This window comes from Puma concolor, chromosome B4, assembly GCF_028749965.1.
Source record: "Puma concolor isolate L17-30 chromosome B4, mPumCon1.1.hap2, whole genome shotgun sequence".
NCBI lineage: Eukaryota > Metazoa > Chordata > Mammalia > Carnivora > Felidae > Puma > Puma concolor.
Window position 1 is genome coordinate 114791537 of NC_141673.1, and position 19867 is coordinate 114811403.

A 19867-nucleotide genomic window follows, 5' to 3' on the forward strand; every position below is an offset into this window, starting at 1 on the left:
ATCCTTTTCAAAAGTGGCAAGGCCCTTGGAGTAAAAGAAAACATTCTCACCTTTCTGCGACAGCCTGCACAGAAAAGTTTTCTGGGCTTTCCCAGCATTTTCAAAAACCTCCTGAAGATCTAGAGAAGTTGATTTCCCTGATAACATGATGATTCCTATAAATGAATAAGGTTGTCTCTGCTAAAAAACCTTTGATCACTCTCCTTGTAGGCTACTAGTCACTAAGGTCTTCTGCTTAGTCAAGATAAATGCCATTACCCATAATAGGGTTTCTCTCCCATATAAGGTGTTAAGATTTTGTTTTGTTTTGTCTTTATACATTTTTGGGAAACATCAAGGCTTCTGGAAAGTAGTTTTGTATAGCTGGACAACCTATAGCACACTGGGTCTATATTCACCATATTAGCTAAAGAATGTGACAAACTCCGAGAAAAAATTAATTTTAGGTTATCAGTCTACTTTCCTATAACTGAAACAATTCTCAAGGGTAAAATTAATGTTTCTATTTTAAACAGCCTTAATGGAACTTATTACATTATATAATACAAACCTCCAAAACTGTTTTCATATATCACAATGTCTGCTTTAATCTTCAGCTAAATGAATTTATAGATAAATGGAGTGACTTCAAAGCCCTGTAAATGAAAAGACCAGTCAACAAAAATGCCTAAATCATTTAGTGAAATGCTTGTGGATTTGTATATTTAGCATGTTACTGGTTAATCTTGGCTTAACCACCTCCACAACTCACTTCTCCACCCACCAAATTATTAAAATCCAAACACTTTCTTTTGGTAGAAAAATCTTCTATCTTCGAGTAAAGTCTAGACAGATCTTTAAATACTTTGATTTTCTATGTTCTACAATATTAAAATTATTGGACATCAACTCCTGTAATACTTTTCATTAAGTTTCTATATTTCTTTATTAAATCTGTTAAAAGACCATATAATCACTAAGCACTGATTCAGTAAAACAACCAAAAAAAAATTAGTTAAGTTCTCAACCATTCCATAACTCCAGCTCAGTATGTTCCAAATAACCCTGAAAAAGCCTAAATGTCCAAGTTAGCAAGAAATTTCCTACAATCCTCATCTAAAAGGCGGTAAGGGTCTGTTCACGCCAGGCGCTGAATGGAGCTTTTCTTCTGAAACAAAGTGCCTGAGGTACAGAGAACAAACTGTAAAGGTAACTGGTTCTTTTGTCATATGATTCCCTACAACCTTCTCATATTTTAACAATTAATGACTGTTCACGGCTCCTAATCAATTATAGCCAGTAAGATTTAGTAGCTTCTGCTACTAAAAGTCATGTGAACTTAAGCATTTTCTTAATTTTCAAACAGATTATCAGAACCTGAGAAAGTTAAAAAGAATAAGATCCACAAATTTTCAATTTTCATTACTGTAAAACTGAAATACTAACTTAATACTAAATATTTACTTAAGTATATTTAAGTACACATTTTCTATTTTAGAGTTGACAAAATTTATACAGAAAAGCATAATTAATACATACTATACACATACTTGAACACATGAAAAACCTCTTATGATATTAACCACTATGAGACAATCTACTCTTATTTACTGATAACGGAAAAGTGAGATATTTCCAAATACAGTGCCTTGATTTAATTTGTCAGTTAATGTGCCTATAACAGGGTACTTGGATCAAATGGGAACCAGAAGTACCAACCAGGAACCCACCTAATCTGCTTTTATTAAAAATCAATAGGAAATCAATAGGGCCCAGTGAGGCTGCAGGGAAAGTATGAAGACGGCAAGTCCACCTCCATTCGCACCTTCTCCTCAGAAAGGACTGTCACCCCAGCCCCCAACAAATCTCTATAACAGAAAAAGATAAACGGGATTATGCCAGGTTGACCCCAAGCTTTGTTCTCCTCCTCAAGACACATTCAACAAAAAGATCTAAACACACATCTGATTTGACAAGCATTTAGGTTTACAAAGAAGGAGGTGAAAGTGAAATCATACTTGATGCATTCATGGGTTCTGTGTCAAAGGTCATGTAGCAGTATTTCGGTGGCTGCTTACTAAGATCTGAAGTGGGCAAAGCATGGAGAACCACAAAACATAGTATATCCGCTCTAAAAGGCACCTTGGAAATCATCTCTTCCAACCTTTTCATTGTACAAACATACTTTATAAGATATTTGATTAACTGTGAATTTCCTAACAGCTATTCAGAGGGTGATACTTATTTGTGGGAAAGACACATACATATACCCACAAAAGGATCAGCAGGTACAACTATACAATGGCAAAATGAAAATTCTTTAATTCCAAGTCTATGCTTTAATATAAATAATTAAATTTTTGGTTTAACACACTGTTATATACTGGGTTTTTATGTTTTTCTGAAGGAAAATACTCAAGGACAGAAATTACAATGCTATCAGAATATATGAAAAAAAATTAGAGCCTTTTAAAGTAAATGAAATAGGAGATTGAATAATCTTTTTAAAATGAAACAGAATTGATTGTTCAAACGTTGATTCAAACATTCTGAAAATGTTCAACTTAAAATGTTAACCATAATTTAGTGCTAAAATAAATTTTACTTTTTTCTCTGCCACAATGTAATATAGAAAGAAAGCTCTCAAGAGAAACAAAAGCATTCAAAAAGAGACTTGGGGGCGGGGGAGGGTAAAAGGGTCAGCAAGAGAACTGGGAACAAATGACAATGCACTGGGCAGTGCAGAAGATTTAGAAGAGCAAGTGAATTTTGTTTTTATCATCTTTGGGATGTGTACTCAACAGCTACCAAACAAAAAGCGGTGAAGCCGTGCTGCTATGAATTAAAAAATTTAGCTCCACTACTCTATTAAGAAAAGCGTGGAAGATTTTTTTGTAGAGGACAAATGTAACACAGAGAATTCAATCTGAAGTGTGGCTGCAATACCAGGCAAAATTTTAAACATTTGTATTTATATTCTGAGTACTTTCAAAGTTTTCCAATAAGATTATCCAAATGACATTCATCTATTCCACTATTGTTCCTCATCTACACATCTCCATGTAACACCTCTTTATTTATTAAAGACTGTATCATAATCTTCCTTTCTACCCAAACTCTATTGTATTCTTAGAATCTTTCAACATCTACAAATACACCCACAGAACTTCAACAATGAACATCTTCTACTCAACTCTATTCCTAAGACCTGACCCTTTGTCGTCACCCAGAACAATCTCCAACTCAACAAACTGTAAACGCCAACATGGAACTCTCTGACAAGACTTCCTCTTCTTCTATATCTCCCTGCCTTCATTTCTACTATACCCCATAGAGTGCTTCAGTCCTAGAATCCCTCAGGTTTTTGACCAGCTCCCTCTCCTAGACTCATGCCCTTGCCTACTACCTCTGCCACTAAATAGCATTAATTAATTAACCTCTCCTTACTCAGTTTCCATGTCTGTATAATAATGTTCTTTATGCTTATTCAGCAAGCATTTGAGCCCATTCTGTATTACAGGCACTGAGAATACAGACAGACTACAAAATAAACCTCCTGGCCTCATGGAACTTACATTCTAGGACTGAGGTTTTACCAGGCTGGTTGCAAGGATTAAATGAGTTAATATTTATAAAGAATAATGCATAGCACGTAATATGCAACATTTGTCATAGCTTATCATCTAAACTGCTCTAAATTCAACACCTTAATTTCCCTAAACTCATAACTTTTCACTGTACCAGCCTGGTAAAATCTCAGTCTTAGACTAATACCACATTCTGATCTCCATCACTTATTTAGGCTATAGACGGCATCTAAGCAAATCACATCTATATTGAGTTGTTCCATTAAAAGTGTGTAGTTTCTAGTCTCAGCTGGCTGAGATCTACAAGCTGGCTCAATGATTCTTTCATCTGTTTTTGGTTAGCTCCTTCTTTCCTTTGTAGGGCTTCTTTCTCTCTGATTGACTCTGAAACCTTTATGCTCCCCAAGATCTTGTCTTTTGCCTTCTTTTATTTTCTTCTCAGCCCATTTACTCTCCTATATATGGTCCCATGGTTTCTATCCCAGAGTCCCCAGTCACATCCCACAGCATCAGATTCAAAAGGTCAATTGCCTTGTTAGACCTCCCACACTAGATATTTTACTACCATCTCAAAATACCCTACACTAATCTCCTTACCTTCTAAATTGATTCTTACTCATGTATTCTCTCTTTGTTTGGTATCATCATTATCCATGCAGTTGCCCCAGCTAGGAACTCTGGACTTAAACTTGTCTACTTCTCCCCCATTGGCCATTTCTAAGTACCAAGTTCTAATGAATTTACAATTTACCAACAACAAATGAAAGGAGTCCGAAATCTGTTCCCTTTTCTCCATTTCTATCAACACAGCCCACTTTAAGCCCCCATCAGCTCTTGTTTAGCCAACTATTTCACAAATGCCTTCCCTGCCTCCAATCTTTTCCCCTTAACTTTATCATTCACAACAGCTACCAAAGTATTCTATTAAACCTAACTACAACCAAATCAGGTCCCTGCTTAAAAGTCTTCAATGGCTTCCCAAAGCCTAGAAAGAGACAGAAATTCAAGATCCTAAACATGGCATAAAAATCCCTCCATAATCTGGTTCCATATCTCTCTATCATTCTTTTTTTAACTTTTTTTTAAACTTTTTTATTAATAAATTAATTTTTGAGACAGAGAGAGACAGAGCATGAACGGGGGAGGGGTAGAAAGAGAGGGAGACACAGAATTGGAAGCAGGCTCCAGGCTCTGAGCCATCAGCCCAGAGCCCGACGCGGGGCTTGAACCCATGGACCGTGAGATCGTGACCTGAGCTGAAGTCGGACGCTTAACTGACTGAGCCACCCAGGCGCCCCTCCATCATTCTTTTTTTAATGTTTACTTATTTTTGAAGGAGAGAGAGAACGTGAGGTGGGGGGGGCAGAGAGAGACACACACACAGAATCCGAAGCAGGCTCCAGGCTCTGAGCTGTCAGCACAGAGCCCAATATGGGGCTCAAGCCCAAGAACCGTGAGATCATGACCTGAGCCGAAGTTGGACGCTCAACCGTTCAACACTGAGCCACCCAGGTGCCCCCCACCCCGCGCCCCGCATTGTTCTCTGTCCCTTATCTATACTCCTACAACACACATATGCTTATATTTCCAGAATATGTCATGATGTTTCTTACCAATGTGCCTTTGCTCTTGTTCTCCCCTAGTTGGTCCTCTGCTCACATTCGCATTTCCCTCACCTCTGTTTTTCCCTCTCTGTCTCTTTCTCTGATCCTTTAACATGTAGTTCAGACATGATCTCTTCCCTTAATGCTTTCTTTGATCATTCTTCCCACTTCTCTACATTACAGTGACTGTACTGTACTACAGTATCTGTTTTTGTGATTCCATCCATATCTGAGCTCTGTAAGTACAGAACCCCAGTTTTATCCAACGCTGTATACCTAGAAATTAGCACAGTGACTACAACACAGTAGGCCATCATTAAATGTTTGTTGCGTTATACTAGCTTATCGCATGCCAAGAGTAAGTCATCAAGTACCAAATGTAAAATTATACAAAACTGAAAATGAAAAGTTAGGTGATTTATTTATCTTTTCTGATTGTTAAGTGCTATTACTAAAATGTTATCACTGGGTCTCAAAGATTAGCTACTGCTCCATCCAACAAAAACTAGACTTTTTAAATTGCTATAGTTTATCCTCCAAATGGCTCAAGTGTGTACTGAAAGAGTAAGTTAATAACTTATAAAATGTATTCCTAAGTATTCTGATATCGGAAAGATATCTTGTGCCAAAGGCAGGATGTACTTGGTAGAGAAAGGGAGTGACAACATGGAGACTTGCAGCCACAGATTAAATAATGTGACCATACTAGAGGACTCATTTGACCCAATTTTTAAAGGAAAAACAATTAATACAAATTCCTCTAGTCCTTAAATTAACACACACAAATAAATAAAAAGATATAATCAAGAAATACTGCTCACTTTCTGAGAAACATTTCATGAAGGTTATTGCCCAAAATCTTGAAGGCTATTTCATGAAGCAATAGGGTATAATATACTCCCTATGTTGAGATGGATTAATATAAAATAATTTAAAATATGATATATTATATGACATAGCCTTCCTGGTAGAGAAGTGGGCAAAACAAATACCAGATGTGGATGGAACATTGTTATAATTACCCAGAATTCTTTGTGAGCATCTCAAATTACCTAAAGACCTATAAACTGGTATACATTCATATGTGTTCTTAAAAAATAAGTATCTTTCTTCAACTGCAAGAGCTTTCCTTATTTAAATGTAAATAACTGCTTTAAATATGCTACATATATGCTTAATCTTACAAAATAAAAACAGGCCACTAAAGTAAATTAAGTAGGAAATACTGTCTCTTTGAAGAATCTCTGAAAGTGTACTTAGGCCATTATACGGAGTTGCAGCTCTAAAGGAAAAATCAGTAACAGTCATGTGTTTTGACTGATAAAACCATGCATCACTGAAAGTTAGGATATCTGAAGTAGCTGACAAAAAGCCACACACAAAAAGCTGAAATTTTTAGAGACAATATGTATCATGAGCATATAGCTATATAGAGTGAGTTCTCTTAAGAACCTCTAAAGTAAAGGCTCCAAGTAGGAATAGGAGTTAACCCATGGAAAGACTTCCATGTAGTTACAAAACCCTTGAATTTATATAGAAATTTCTATAAGCTAACATCACATTCTCAAAAAAGTCTGACCCTCAATGGTAAAGAGCCATAGCTCTAAAGGATTTGTCTGATTCTTCTCTCTTTACCCCTGGGGCTTCTTCATAAATCACAATTGCCTAATTTTCTCTACCCACAGTCTATTTTACTATAGGAATTTTCCAAAAGTATCATGTCAACATCCCTGAACATTGCTTTCCTAAATGAATACATGCTCCTGTTAAACTTTCTGATTTTTTTTTTTAATTAATGTTTATTTTTGAGAGAGAGAGAGAAAGAGACAAAGCACAAGCAAGGGAGGGGCAGAGAGAGGGGGGGACACAATCTGAAACAGGCTCCAGGTTCTAAGCTGTCAGCACAGAATTTGACACGGGGCTCGAACCCATGAACTATGAGATCATAACCTGAGCCGAAGTCTGACACTTAATCGACTCAGCCACCCGGGCATCCCTAAACTTTCTGATTTTAAATTATGACTCCATGAACTTACCTTAAGAATAAGAAAGAGAGATCAGTATCACCATTTATGTATCTGGTTATATCTGCAATTAGACTAACAGGTACTCTTACCTATATACTTTTCTCATCCCATGAATATATGGACATAAGTTTCATTTAAGAGTAAAAATTAAAACAGTGTTGAAAAATATATCAATTGCGGATATTATTTTTTACATTCTTGCATAAAAGAAAGGGAATTACATAATCATTTCATCATTGTATGACAATATACTAGCAACCTTTAAAAATAGTATCCTATTTATTAAAGAATATTAAAAAAGATGGCATATTCCCCTTAGAGATCTACTTCATATTGTCTTTTACGGCTTAGAGGTTAAATGCACAGTATGGAGCCAGGATGCCTACATTTGAATACAAGCTCCATTTGTGACCTGAGACAACCAGGTCTCTCTATGCCTTAGTTTCTGCACCAATACTATAAGGAAACAGTATTTTCCTCATAGGGTTTTCATGTAGATTAAATGAGTTAATATTTTTAAAGTGCTTTGAATAGCAACTGACATAGAAACACTATTAAATGTTTGATAAATAAAACAAAATGGTAATATCCTGAAACAAAATGTTATGCCCACAAATGCATTGTAAGAATAAAAGGTATCATACATGTTTTAAGTTAGAAAAATATAAGGTAAGGCAATAGTCTTCTCAAACTTCTTAAAATGTGGCCAATAAATAGGAAATCTATGAAGGTACAAAACCATATACATTTAGTGCTTAGAAAAATGTAAAAAAATTAAAATTGTCTATACGCCTTGAAACAAACTAATACATCATGGAGTATCTCACAACCAGGGATAGAAATTATTATGCTCTATTAAATACAAAAGTAGTATTAAAAAACAGCCCCAAAATTGACTACATTTGAGAATTCACAGAGGTTAAATATAGGTCTTTAGGAAACATACAGCAAATACTGCATTCTCCCCCAAATTATTCACCTTTTATTTTCCAGTTACTATTTTCAATTATTATCAGTAAATATCATTATTATCATTACTCTTACCTCTTGTATGTATTGTGTTCCTCCCCAAACTCATGTTATTCACTCATCCCTAAATTTTATAATTTCCTTTAGAGCTGTACTATATTTGTATTCTTAATCTATTATTTCATTTTTGATGTTCTTGAATTTTATATTAATGGAACCATGTTGTATATTCTTCTATGATTTTTTCCAATGTTATATTCCTGAGATCTCAGATGCAAGTTGCTGGAATTCATTCATTTTCAGAATTGTCCAACATTCCATTGAATGAATATACCACTACTCATCCTACTACTGATAGATATTTGAGTTGTTTTTGGTGTTGTTTTATTATTATGAACAGTGCTATATAACTATATAACAACTATATACATCACTTGATCATCTGTATAAAGGTTTCTCTAAGACATATTTAGGAACAGAGATATAGATCATAGTGTATGGGCATCTTCAACTTTATTTAACGATGCCATTTTTTTCCTGCTGGGTGTACCACTTATGTTACCACCTGAACTGCCTAAGTGTTCCAGTTGCTCCATACTCATGTGAACCGCAATACCATTTGGCCTTGAATTTTTGAAAATCTAGGAGGCATGAAACCTTTTCACCGTGGTTTTACTTTGCATTTCTCTGATTACAAATGAGGTTCACTATCTTATGTTTATTGGCCAAATGAGTTTATTTTTTTATGAAGTACACATTCAACTCCTTTACCCAGTTTTCTATTAAGTTATTATTTTTATTTTACTGTGTGGAAGATGTTTATATGTACTAAATACTAATCCCCACTCTGTGGTATCTATTGGTGGAAATAAATTATTAATTTTGATGAAGTTATATTTGTCAATCTTTTGCATTCTGTGTTTTATGCATTTTTATCTTATTCAAAATCATGAAAACATTCTCTATTATCTTTAGAAAGTGTTAGTTTTACCGTAACTGTATATTTACCTTACCTATAGATTCATATCTATAATCCAGTTCAACTAACTTTTCTAAATAATATGAGATAGTGGCCCAACTCATTTTTTGCCATTTAATTTACCAACTACCTCAATTATTGAAAGAACTGTTTCCACTGACTGGCAATGCCAATGCCGTTAAAGATAAAGTTTCTTATTAAAGCATTTCTCTTGGGGCGCCTGGGTGTCAGACTCTTGGTTTTGGCTCAGGCCATGATCTCACGGTTCATGAGTTTGAGCCCCACAACAGGCTCTGTGCTGGCGGTGTAGAGCCTGCTTGGGGTTCTCTCTCTCTACCCCTCCCCCACTCACTCTCTCTCAAAATAAATAAATTAAAAAATTTTTTTAATTAAAAAATATTTTTCGGGGTGCCTGGGCAGCTTAGTTGGTTGAGCATCCGACTTCAGCTCAGGTCATGATCTTGCAGTTTGTGAGTTCGAGCTCTGGGTCAGGCTCTGTGCTGACAGCTTAGAGTCTGGAGCCTGCTTCAAATTCTGTATCTCCCACTCTCTCTGACCCTCCCCTGCTTGCTTGCTCTCTCTCTCTCTCTCTCTCTCTCTCTCTCAAAAATAAACATTAAAAAAATTAAAAAAAATATTTTTCTTTGTGAGAATATTTTTCCTTTATAAGACTATTCAATTGTCTATTCCTTCTTGAGCTAATATGAGCTATGTTTTTCTAGGCATTTGTCTATCTGATATAAGCTTTCAACTATACTAGCAAAAAGATGACTATTCATGAAACATCTGTAGTAACATCCCCTTTTTCATTCAAGACAGTGCTTTGTGATTTCTTCTCCCTTGATTAATCTTGCCAAGTTTTAAATTTTTTTAGTCCTTTCAAATAATCTATTTTTAGCTTCATTGTTTCCTCTCTGATTTACTTTTTCTATTTCATTAATTTATATTTACTTTTTGCTTCAATTAGGGGAGTATTCTTTTAGTCACCTCTGATTTTTAAGAATGCAGTTGTTTTTCTGCATTTATTCCTTTAATGTAAGCATTAAAGTCATACATTTCCATAAAGTATCAGCTTAGTTTATCACACAAGTTCTGATATATAATATTTTACTACTGTTAAATTACATTTTCTAATATACATTAAAAGTTTTTCCTTAACCCAAGAGTTATCTGTAAATAATACATCTCAATTTCCAAACATACAAGAAAATTATGGTGTTAACTTACAGTTAATGTCATTTTAAACAGAGAAACAAGTATAATGCCAATCCACTGAAATTGTAAAAACTGGCTGTATTTGACCAGAATGTTATCAATTTTTGTAAATATCTCTTACGTGCTTTTAAAGTTTTTAAAAATATTATGAGATGCAGTGTTCCCTAAATGTCCATTACAGCAAGCTTTTAAATCTTGTTATTAAAATTGTTCATATTTTTAATTTTTCTCTGCTTATTGCAATATTTACTAAGAAAGATGATTTTATTATTTTTTTTAATTTTTTTTCAACGTTTATTTATTTTTGGGACAGAGAGAGACAGAGCATGAACGGGGGAGGGGCAGAGAGAGAGGGAGACACAGAATCGGAAACAGGCTCCAGGCTCTGAGCCATCAGCCCAGAGCCTGACGCGGGGCTCGAACTCACAGACCGCGAGATCGTGACCTGGCTGAAGTCGGACGCTTAACCGACTGCGCCACCCAGGTGCCCCGAAAGATGATTTTAAATAATTCACAATGCTGATTATTTGCGTATTGCTTCTATGGTCCTATGTTTTTGCTTAATGTATTTTCTAAGTATATTATCAGGTACATACCAATTTAGAATTATCATTCCGTTTACCATTATTTAGTGACCCTTACTCTCTAGGATAGTTTTTCCACAAAGCCAACTTTAGATGATATTAATGTAACCATGTAACACAACCTCTCTTTCTTTATTGTAAAGTATATCTTTTTACATCCTTTCTATTTTCAAGTTTTCTATATCTTTTTAATGGTGTGTTTTTTTTATAAGTAGCATGCATCTAGATTTTGTCATTGTATCCAATCTGGCAATCAGCTTCTGTTAACTGGAGTATTTTGTCAGTTTTTATGTATGAATTACTAATATATTTGCATCTAATACTAATCTCATTTTGTGCTTTTCACTTGTCTCTTTTCTATGTTTTTTTCTCCTTTTCCGTCTTTTTTTTTTCTTTCTTTTTCATTTTTTCTCATTCTATTTCCCTCCTCTACTGGTTTGAAAAGCATACATACTATTTCCAGATTTTCATTTCTTGTATCAGAATTTTAACATGAATCACAGCTTACCAAAATCTACAGCTAATTAATACTTTTACCCTCCTTCCAGGTTTTATACAGTGTTTTTCTATACCTACCCATATTTACCACTTCCTATATTCTTTATCTTTACATCTCAGACCTTCCATCAGTAACCACTTTCCTCATCTGTGAGGCTATGGTGATCAGAAACTCAGAGAACATAATGGCAGAAGTATGACCACTACTGTTACCTGACTTCTGACTCAACCAAATACACTAGGGCAGATGGAAATCCCCAACCTCTAGACAACTCAGGTGAACACAAACAAGATGGACGTTAGTGTGACCATGAAACCTTAAAATACCTAACACCTTGCTTCCTCCACATATTAGACTCTTAATATAATAGACACTCAAAATCTGCCTCTGCCTTACTTTTCTGAACCATTTTTGAAGTTGGTACAGTAAAACTCCACATCTATCTATAATGAAAATAAAAGGATGATGCTCCCTGCCCCCAAAAATCAGCTTGATGTGGCAGAAATTTAAATTACATTGCATTTTATGACCATTAAGTTTTATTATTGTAACACATAATATGTAAGTTAAGCATATAAAGTACAAATAAATACTAGTAAAATAAGGTTAAGTTTTAAAGTTTTGATTAAAAACATTTAGTACATAACATAAAGAACACAAAAGCCCCTTAAGATACAAATTAGGTCACATATAAAATATTTAGAAAACTGGTATATAAATAAGATCACTTTTACATAAAAATTATTAACTTAGAGGTTGAAATATGATAAAGTGTATTTCCGCAGCACTTGGTCTAAAGAAAAAAGCATGGTCTTTTTATCTGTGCATCTTGTAACATATAGTGTAACTCCCAAAAAGGCTTGGATGCTTTTGTTCAACAAGAAAAATATGTATCAGGCCTACAGTTATTTTCAAGGAGAAATATTCAGGTAACTAAAGTTTTATTTTATTTGGAATCTGAAGTTTTGTAGATGCCTAGTTATTTCAATGCAAACAATGTAATAGCCAGCTTACTTATTAGTCTCTTTTATCATAGGCAATCAGGTACCAGAGATCATGCCAGCCAAAAGAATGATAAAGATTTTCTAACTGTATTTATTAAATATCTGTAACAGAGAACTGATATCAAAGTACCTATAACAGGTTCCATAAGATGGAGCTCTACACAGAACCATTAAGTGCCAGAAATAGCCCAGAAACTTGTCTAGTACTAATAAACTCAAAGGATTTTACATGTATGGAGAGCCATACTTAATGGCAGTAATACCGTCTTATTCCATGGGACTATAAGTATACAACACATCTCTATGAGCTGTGACTTAATGATTTGGAAAAAGGAAAAAAAAAGTGAAAACATAATTCCTTATAATAGTGCAGAGTTCAGAATAGGAACCCACTCTAACCAAGGCCACTTTTGCTTGTAGTAAAGTTTTGCAATGATACTGATGATAATGGTAGAAGCAGTGTGGTGGCAGCACCATTTTAGAGCAATTACTATGTGCGTCTATTATCATTATAGTATATGTAAGCAAAAACTTAGGAAAGCAGAACAAATCAGCTTATACGTCTACAGTTTTTCCTACTTTTAGTAAAGCATGTATATTCTTGAATTTTTAAACATTTAAAATTTAATACATAAAGAAAATAAGATGATGAATTATATAATTATAATCAAGTCATCCCCTGCTTCAAGACCTTTGGCAAGTCCTCAACATTTCCAAGACAGAATCCAATGATGGCAATATAAAGCTGGGGTTTTTTTTTCCATTTGCTTCCTAACTAATTCTCCAGCTTCATGTTTAGCCATTTCTCTACTCACCCCAGAGAGTTCAACCAAACCTGTGACTCGCATGTGACAATATATGTGTATGTGTGTCATATGCTTTTGCACATACTGTTTTCCCTATCTGGAGTATTATTTTCCACATTTCACTAAGATAATCCACACGAATCCTTTAAGATTTGGCCATCCCCTCTATGCATATGCAACAGAATATCACATCAGATACCAAACTATACTCTAAAGGTTTGTTTTCTTCTCCCCCCCCCCACCTAGTATACTTTAAGTATTTTAAGGTAAGAAACTGCATTTTTCATCTTCAGAGTCTTATTGCCTAGCACACAGCAATCCATCATATTCATTTTACAGATGAACAAACTTAGGCCAAATAAATTAAATTATTTTCCCAATTTCATAGGCCAGTTAATGGCAGATTTAATATTAGACTAAGACTTCTATCTAAGACTTCTATCTCCTAGTTCAATGCTCTTTCCATAAATGCAGAACCTACAGAACCAGATCAGAAGGAATTATGTCATTAATATCTAGAATGTTTAAGGCAGATACACAGCTAAATGGAGTATAAAAAAGTGAGTCCCTTAAAAACAAAAATAAGATACAAGTTAATGATGATGGATTTTCAAGGAATAGGAATAGGTGATAACAAAGAGATAGAAAAGTCAGAAAAATGCTATCTTAAAAATAATAATTACATGGGAGCTATTTCAGTTACATATACATTTTTTTAGGACAAGAAAAAGATAAATATGAATAATTAAATATATCTGCAATCAGCTCATCAAATTTCAAAGGAACTATTTTTTTTTCCTTAGCCATAACAAAATGAAGGGTAAAATATGCAGCTAAAAAAGATCAAGCATTTATGCCAAGATAATGGGCATAATAATAATTTATGCCAAGGTAGAGGAAAGTAGCTTTATCTGGTATATAAGTTACCTTTTATTGGGGAAAAAAGGTGAAGGAAGTAATATTTTAACTTAAATGAAAATCACCAATTTAGGAAGAGTAGACTGAAAGGGATTAGGGAAAGCATTTTATTTTTTATTTTTTTAAATATAATTTATTGTCAAATTAGCTAACATACAGTATGTAAAGTATGCTCTTGGTTTCTGGGGTAGATTCCCATGGTTCATCGTGTACACACAACACCCAACGCTCATCCCAACAAGTGCCCTCCTCAATACTCATCACCCAAGGGAAAGCATTTTAAAGAAGAAATATCTGAGATGAATTACTGTCCACCTTTCAAATATCCCAGAAAATAAGAGGCAGTAAATAAGGAAATAGATTTCAGGTAGAAGGAGCAAAAGTATATTCAATGCATGAAGGGGAAAACAGCCTGTAGATATAGGAATCTATCAGTAAAAAGCAAAGAAAGGAAATGGTCAGCAGACAGAAGAAACAGCAGGGGCAGGATTATAAATCAGAGCTTTGTATGTCATGCAAAGAATCTTGGTTTTATCTAGTAAGTTAATAAAGATCCAGGGAAGGCATCTGATAGGGAGAATGATTAAATCAGCTGGTTTTTACAAAGATAACTTTGGCAGCAGCCTGCATGGCAAAGAAGAGTAGAGACAAACAATAGCCTAGTATAAGAGTTTGCATGAGAAATGAGGACCCTAAAGCAACAGAAATAGAAATGGAGAGGAAAAGACTGTATTGAAAGATATTCAGGGTAGAGAACTGGCAGATCTGGTGATTACCAGGTTATGAGAGGAAAGGTTAACCCTAGGCTTTAAGTCGAATGTAATACATTGGTAGTGGCACTAACAAATTTGTGAATGCAAAAGGAAAGCAAGACTTGATAGGAAATAAATTAGTTCAACTTTGGACTTGTGAAATTTGACAGTCACGTAGGATATAAAGGTGGAAAAGTTACACAGACAACTGTAGACATATTTAGAACTCAATGTAGTTCTTGGCAAAAGATAAAGATTTTGAAAATATCAGCATATAGGTGGTTGCTAAAACTAAAAGAATTGGGTCAGACGTTTAGGTAGGGTGGGCTGAGTAGAAGAGAATCAGCCCTGGGTAATGCCAAAGGGAAAGAGGCTTTAAAAGAGAAGAATGGAAAGAAATGAGAATTTAAGAAAACAGTAATAGTACAGAAGCTAAGGAAGCAAAACCTTCCATGAGATTCAACAATAACAAATACAGTGGGGCGCCTGGGTGGCTCAGTCAGTTAAGCGGCCGACTTGGGCGCAGGTCATGATCTCGCGGTCCGTGAGTTCGAGCCCCACGTCGGGCTCTGTGCTGACAGCTCAGAGCCTGGAGCCTGCTTCGGATTCTGTGTCTCGCTCTCTTTCTCTGCCCCTCCCCTGCTTATGCTCTGTCTCTCTGTCTCAAAAATAAATAAAACATTTAAAAAATTAAAAAAAAAAACAATAACAAATACAGGTTGGCAGGATTTAGAGGTCACTGGAGATTTTACTACTTACTACAGCTTCAGCAGCACAGTAGGGTGGAATCCTTATACAAGAAACTCAGAGACAGTTAAAGAAATGTTCATTTCAAAGGGATAAAATTATATACCTTGGACTCAAGATAAATGGCAGGTTTGAACAAATTCCCATGTAAAGATAAAAGCTATGGAATGTAAAAAAAAAGAATTGGTATTAATGGTAAACTCATTAAAACTGTGTAGGAAATAAGAGACCATGAAGGTAATATTCACTCTTTGCTTAACTACAGACACTCTTTGGGCATCTTTCTCTGAAACTCTAGCCTCACTCAATTTATCTCGTTGAATTAAACATGTGTCAAGGACATGAAAAATTCTGAAAACACTGACTAAGCACATCACTATTGCTCTAAGTTTAAAAATGTATAAAACCAGGACAGCAGAATTTGTATTCCTCTACAATCTTGAGCTTTGGTTCTAGTTGAGTCCTGAAAAATATTCTAAAAATACTTAAACAGAAATTTTCACACAAAATTTTGATTAGTAAAACCAAATTTTAGCCTTTTGCAAACTACTCAGGGCTATGTCAGGCAGGCTTGTAGCTAAAGATCACAATAGGGTAAAAGACAAAAATTAACCTCAAATGGATCGTAGACCTAAATATTAAAGCTATAAACCTCTATGGGCTCCTAGGTGGCTCATCGGGTAAGCATCTGACTCGATTTCGGCTCAGGTCATGATCTCATGCTTTGTGAAACTGAGCCCCATGACAGGCTCAGCGCTGACAGCACAGAGCCTGCTTGGGATTCTCTCTCTCCCTCTCTCTCTGCCCCTGCCCTTCTTGTACACGCAGTGTGTATGCACGTGTGTGCTCTTGCTCTCTCAAAATAAATAAATGGCTTTAAAAAATCTGTAAACTTCTAAAATCACAAGGGAAAAACATCTTGGAACGGGCAAAGATTTCTAAAAACACAGAAAACACAAAGCTTAAAAGAATAAAGTTATAAATTTGATTTCATCAAAATTTAAAATGTCTCGGAGCGCCTGGGTGGCTCAGTTGGTTAAGTGTCTGACTTCAGCTCAGGTCATGATCTCACAGTTTGTGAGTTCAAGCCCCACATGGGGCTCTGTGCTGACAGCTTAGAGCCTGGAGCCTGTTTCAGATTCTGTGTCTCCCTCTCTCTCTGCTCCTCCCCTGCTAATGCTCTTTCTCTCTCCTTCAAAAAAATTTTTTTTAAATGTCTGCACTTCAAAGATACCATTAAGAAAATCAAAATCAAAAGATAAGCCACAGAAAGGGAGAAAATATTTTAAATACCTATATCCAAAAAAGAACTTGGGTCCAAAGTATATAAAGAACTCTTACATCTTAATAATAAAAAGATAAGCAACCCACTTAAAAATAGGCCAATGATGGAATAGACATTTCATAAAAGAAAATATTCAAATGATATTCAAACATCATTAGATCAGTGAAGTCCAAATTAAAACCAAAAGGATACTAGGACACAACTACTAGAAAGGCTAAAATTAAAAATATGGACAAATGTTTGTAAGGATGGAACAACTAGAACTTTCATACAGTGTAAAATATAAAATGTTACAAGCACTTTATAAACCAGTTTGGCAGTTTCTTATAAAATCAAACATATACTTATTATATGGTCCAGCAATTCTACTCTTGGGTATTTATTTACCCAAAAGAAATGTAAGCATATATCCACACAAAAATGTGTGTGCAAATGTTCACAGCAGCTTTACTCTATAGCAAAAACCCAAATACTTTGTCCATTACCGATGAATGGATACACAAATGGTAATACATTCATGTAACGAACTACTACTTGGCAATACAAAAGGAATGAACTACTGATACATGCAATAACATGGATGAATCTTGAAAACATCATGTGAGTAACAGAAAGCAGACAAAAAGAGTACATACTGCATGATTCCACATATATGAAACTCTAGAAACAGTAAATTTAATCTCTATCCATCAAAAATAGATCATTGGTTGCTTGGGTTAGATTTGGGGAGGAATGACTGAGATGAGGTACGAGAGAACTTTCCGGGATGATGGAAATGTTCTATACCTTAATTGTGGTGGTGGTTACACTAGCATATAAGTGTCTGAAAGGTCATCAAAATGTACATACATGATGATGTATGTAAATTATACTTCAATAAGGTTTATTCACACATACACACAAAATGGTACAATTTTAACTTTTGTCTTAGGATTGCTCTGATGTATACCACAAGAACATACTATGTGTTAAGAAGACATACAACCATCTTCTTAAATATATTTCTAAATAAATGAATGAGACTGTATTGAAATCTGTGGAGTCCATACTTCTTAAGGGTATTCAAATACAGAATATAAAGTTTAGCTTCCTTGGGCTTGGGTTCTTCATTTTATGCAAGAGAACAGCATAGGGACATTATCCTTGAAGTCCATGTCAATGTCATATATGAAAGTAATATGATAAGGTCTCCTTCAATAAAATGCCCCTTAAAGAGTCCCAGGCAGCCTTCCTCAAGCTGAAAGATGTAACACAAAATAGCATTAAGATACTGTTCTACTACTGATTTCACAAACAGCCTTGTCCTTAAGGCTAGAACAACTGAGCGATGTTTAAGGTCAAAGCTACAGAAACAACGAATAAATTTTATAACCACATCCTTTCAAACTGAAGTTATATTAGAGTTAATACTGGACAAGAGAATAAGATGTCAGTTGATGGCAGACATAATTAAAACAAACTTAACTAATAATGTAAGTAAAATTTTAAATGAACATTTATGAACATTTATAGAATGTGAAAGATATACTAAACACAGTGCTTTATACTCATTTAACCAACCCCACTCTGAGATTACCATACCCATGCACAGGGAGACAAAATAACTTGGCCAAAATGATTCAGCTGGTAAATTACAGGATAACCCAAACCCTTAATCACTCTGCTCTTAAGAAAGAAATGTTATATACGAAAGGTGAACTCCAGATGCATTAAAGTCTTAAACATAAAAGATAAAATTACAGAACTATTAGAAGAAAACATAGGAAGATATCTTTGCAATTTGTGGATAAGGAAGGACTTTTCACTACTCACAAAATAAAAAATTTTAGGTACATTAAAATTAAGGATTCCTGTACCACAAAGTCAACACATGACTGACACACTGGGATGTCTAAAACCACCAAGGGATTACTATCTCAAATAGAGAACTCTGGGAAACCAGTGAAAAATGGAAACCCAACCAAAAAGGGCAAAGTGTATGAATGAATAAGCCAAACATAAGAAGGGAAACCTGAACAATCAGCAAGGATATGAAGAAATGATCAACCTCCCTGGTAAACAGAGAAACATTACAGCAACCATAAGATTCTATTTAACAACAGTTAAATTAGCAAAAATGTAGGAATGTCTACATTAACAAATGCTGGCAAAACTGGGAAAAAGTAAAACTTTTTATACACTGTTGGTGAGGGTAAAAATTGATGTAGTCATTTCAGAAATAATACAGAATAATTTAGTGGTATTAAATATGTGACTAAGCTATAGCACAGCAATACCACACCTGGATATATACCCCCAGAGAAACTCTTCCACAGCCATTAGCAACATGTATGAATTACTTGTACTCAAGAGTTGGAAACAACCTGGGTATCCATCACGAGGGGAACTGATAACCTGTGCTAGATGCAAACCATAAAATACTACACACTTAAAAGCAATGAACTAGGTGTACATACAGAAACATGGACAGATATCAATATTTAGTGAAGAAAGTAAAATATATGCCAAAATAAATTATATAGATGTAAAACACACAAATTACTACATAATTTTACAAGGATAGAGACATAACCAAGAACACATATAAAACATACCAGATTTGGGGCAAGTGTTGGGAAAGAGTTGAGACTGGGAGTGAAGAGGAAAAGTTACAATCCAAATAATGAGCATATGCCTCTAAGCAACACTAACCTAACTCTCTGTATCTGAAATATTGTAAGTGATATAGTTATGTCAACTATTAAAGTTGATACATTTATGCAAATGGTTGAGAACTCCCTTTTTCTGGGATGACTGAGCATTTCATACAATACATCTTGGTTTTAAGCATGATAAATTTGAAAATTCATGGCATTTAGTTTTTGCTTGTTACCATCACAGATAAATACGCTCAAAGGGTCTAATAAAAGGAA

At 34.8% G+C, this 19867-nt stretch overlaps 1 protein-coding gene across 8 annotated transcripts in view; it reads right to left on the reverse strand.

Annotated features, from left to right (window-relative positions):
* ZEB1 (zinc finger E-box binding homeobox 1) overlaps nucleotides 1-19867 on the reverse strand; it is a 200393-nt gene that overhangs the window by 172837 nt on the left and 7689 nt on the right. Inside the window, exons 1-2 of one of the 8 annotated variants that reach the window (XR_015253936.1) lie at nucleotides 1710-1724; nucleotides 551-635 (exon numbers count right to left, since the gene is read on the reverse strand). The exons of 5 other annotated variants lie outside the window; for them this stretch is intronic. The gene's annotated coding sequence lies outside the window, so the exon portion shown is untranslated. Of the gene's footprint in view, nucleotides 1-550; nucleotides 856-1709; nucleotides 1725-19867 lie in introns of those variants that run through there. 2 more of the 8 variants (XR_015253934.1, XR_015253935.1) reach the window with 2 other exon arrangements.